The sequence below is a fragment of the Electrophorus electricus genome, chromosome 3, assembly GCF_013358815.1.
Source record: "Electrophorus electricus isolate fEleEle1 chromosome 3, fEleEle1.pri, whole genome shotgun sequence".
NCBI classification, from domain to species: Eukaryota; Metazoa; Chordata; class Actinopteri; order Gymnotiformes; family Gymnotidae; genus Electrophorus; species Electrophorus electricus.
The window spans coordinates 30,777,404-30,781,372 of record NC_049537.1 but is presented as its reverse complement, the minus strand read 5'-3'; positions in this window follow the sequence as shown (position 1 = coordinate 30,781,372).

Sequence of the window (3,969 nt, the reverse complement as noted above, 5' to 3'; positions counted from 1 at the left end):
TTTTTATATCAACCTTTGAATTATTTGCGAAAATTCATTATTGTATTCGTCTTAGCTTATCACAAAAATTTAAAGACCTTTTGAATACTAGATATATTAAGCATGTTATTCTCTCCTGGATTCAATCTCAAAAATGACTTCGCCAACCACAACATTTACCCCCAAAAAACTGTAGAAACCAAATGCTTAAAAAGCCCTTCCAGTAATCTTCTGTTTCAGAAATGTGTGGATCCACAGACAGGGCATTTGATTTTCTGAGCAATTCTGGAAATAACCTGACTACTGAGATATGCTCTTCCTGTTTCAGAGTCTTGGTTTTTGTTTGCATGATTCAACCACTGAATTTACTTTTCTACTTATTCAGAAACACCCACTACATCTGAATCAACATCCACACTGATGACCACAAGAGGTAAGGTTACAAAACTTTTTTTTCCATGTCAGATTATTTCAAACACATCCATTTGAGAAATGGCATTTTTATATCAACCTTTAAATTATTTGCGAAAATTCATTATTGTATTCGTCTTAGCTTATCACAAAAATTTAAAGACCTTTTGAATACTAGATATATTAAGCATGTTATTGTCTCCTGGATTCAATCACAAAAATGACTTCGCCAACCACAACATTTACCACCAAAAAATTGAAGAAACCAAATGCTTAAAAATCGCTTACAGTAATCTTCTGTTTCAGACATGTGTGTATCCACAGACAGGGCATTTGCTTTTCTGAGCAATTCTGGAAATAACCTAACTACTGAGATATGCTCTTCCTGTTTCATAGTCTTGGTTTTTGTTTGCATGATTCAACCACTGAATTTACTTTTCTACTTATTCAGAAACACCCACTACAACTGAATCAACATCCAAACTGATGACCACAAGAGGTAAGGTTACAAAACCTTTTTAATTATGTCAGATTAATTCAAACACATCCATTTGAGAAATGGCATTTTTATATCAACCTTTGAATTATTTGCGAAAATTCATGATTGTATTCGTCTTAGCTTGTCACAAAAATGTAAAGACCTTTTGAATACTGGATATATTAAGCATGTTATTGTCTCCTGGATTCAATCACAAAAATGACTTCGCCAAACACAACATTTACCCCCAAAAAACTGTAGAAACCAAATGCTTAAAAAGCCCTTCCAGTAATCTTCTGTTTCAGACATGTGTGGATCCACAGAAAGGGCATTTGCTTTTCTGAGCAATTCTGGAAATAACCTGACTACTGAGATATGCTCTTCCTGTTTCAGAGTCTTGGTTTTTGTTTGCATGATTTAACCACTGAATTTACTTTTCTACTTATTCAGAAACACCCACTACAACTGAATCAACATCCACACTGATGACCACAAGAGGTATGGTTACAAAACCTTTTTATCCATGTCAGAGTTAATCAAACACATCCATATGAGAAATGGCATTTTTATATCAACCTTTAAATTATTTGCGAAAATTCATTATTGTATTCGTCTTAGCTTGTCACAAACATTTAACGACCTTTTGAATACTAGATATATTAAGCATGTTATTGTCTCTTGGATTCAATCACAAAAATGAATTCGCCAACCACAACATTTAGCCCAAACAACCTGTAAAAACAAATGGTTGAAAAAAGCCTTTCCAGTGATGTTCTGTTTCAGATTTGTGTGGATCCACAGACAGGGCATTTGCTTTCCTGAGCAATTCTGGAAATAACTTGACACCTGAGATATGCTATTCCTGTTTCAGAGTCTTGGTTTTTGTTTGCATGATTCAACCACTGAATTTACTTTTCTACTTATTCAGAAACATCGACTATACCTCAATCAACATCCACACTGATGACCATAAGAGGTATGGTTACAAAACCTTTTTATCCATGTCAGATTTATTCATACACATCCATTTGAGAAATGGCTTTTTTGCATCAACCTTTAAATTCTTTGCGAAATTTCATTATTGTATTCATTTTACCTTGTCAAAAAATTCAGAGCGCTTTCTTGTATACACAATATTCTAAGCTATTTGAATATTAGATATATTAAGCATGTTATTGTCTCCTGGATTCAATCATAAAAGGACTTCGCCAACCACAATATTTTCCGCAAAAAAACTGTAGAAACCAAATGCCTAAAAAAGCCCATCCAGTAATCTGTTTCACACATGTGTGGATCCACAGACAGGGCATTTGCTTTCCTGAGAAATTCTGGAAATAACCTGACACCTGAGATATGCTCTTCCTGTTTCAGAGTCTTGGTTTTTGTTTGCATGATTCAACCACTGAATTTACTTTTCTACTTATTCAGAAACACCCACTACAACTGAATCAACATCCACACTGATGACCACAAGAGGTATGGTTACAATACCTTTTTATCCATGTCAGATTAATTCAAACACATCCATTTGAGAAATGGCATTTTTATATCAACCTTTAAATTATTTGCGAAAATTCATGATTGTATTCGTCTTAGCTTGTCACAAAAATTTAAAGACCTTTTGAATACTAGATATATTAAGCATGTTATTGTCTCCTGAATTCAATCACAAAAATGACTTCGCCAACCACAACATTTACCCCCAAAAAACTGTAGAAACCAAATACTTAAAAAGCCCTTCCAGTAATCTTCTGTTTCAGACATGTGTGGATCCACAGACTGGGCATTTGCTTTTCTGAGCAATTCTGGAAATAACCTGACTACTGGGATATGCTCTTCCTGTTTCAGAGTCTTGGTTTTTGTTTGCATGATTCAACCACTGAATTTACTTTTCTACTTATTCAGAAACACCCACTACAACTGAATCAACATCCAAACTGATGACCACAAGAGGTAAGGTTACAAAACCTTTTTAATTATGTCAGATTAATTCAAACACATCCATTTGAGAAATGGCATTTTTTTATCAACCTTTGAATTATTTGCGAAAATTCATGATTGTATTCGTCTTAGCTTGTCACAAAAATGTAAAGACCTTTTGAATACTGGATATATTAAGCATGTTATTGTCTCCTGGATTCAATCACAAAAATGACTTCGCCAACCACAACATTTACCCCCAAAAAACTGTAGAAACCAAATGCTTAAAAAGCCCTTCCAGTAATCTTCTGTTTCAGACATGTGTGGATCCACAGAAAGGGCATTTGCTTTTCTGAGCAATTCTGGAAATAACCTGACTACTGAGATATGCTCTTCCTGTTTCAGAGTCTTGGTTTTTGTTTGCATGATTTAACCACTGAATTTACTTTTCTACTTATTCAGAAACACCCACTACAACTGAATCAACATCCACACTGATGACCACAAGAGGTATGGTTACAAAACCTTTTTATCCATGTCAGAGTTAATCAAACACATCCATATGAGAAATGGCATTTTTATATCAACCTTTAAATTATTTGCGAAAATTCATTATTGTATTCGTCTTAGCTTGTCACAAACATTTAACGACCTTTTGAATACTAGATATATTAAGCATGTTATTGTCTCTTGGATTCAATCACAAAATGAATTCGCCAACCACAACATTTAGCCCAAACAAACTGTAAAAACAAATGGTTGAAAAAAGCCTTTCCAGTGATGTTCTGTTTCAGATTTGTGTGGATCCACAGACAGGGCATTTGCTTTCCTGAGCAATTCTGGAAATAACTTGACACCTGAGATATGCTATTCCTGTTTCAGAGTCTTGGTTTTTGTTTGCATGATTCAACCACTGAATTTACTTTTCTACTTATTCAGAAACATCGACTATACCTCAATCAACATCCACACTGATGACCATAAGAGGTATGGTTACAAAACCTTTTTATCCATGTCAGATTTATTCATACACATCCATTTGAGAAATGGCTTTTTTGCATCAACCTTTAAATTCTTTGCGAAATTTCATTATTGTATTCATTTTACCTTGTCAAAAAATTCAGAGCGCTTTCTTGTATACACAATATTCTAAGCTATTTGAATATTAGATATATTAAGCA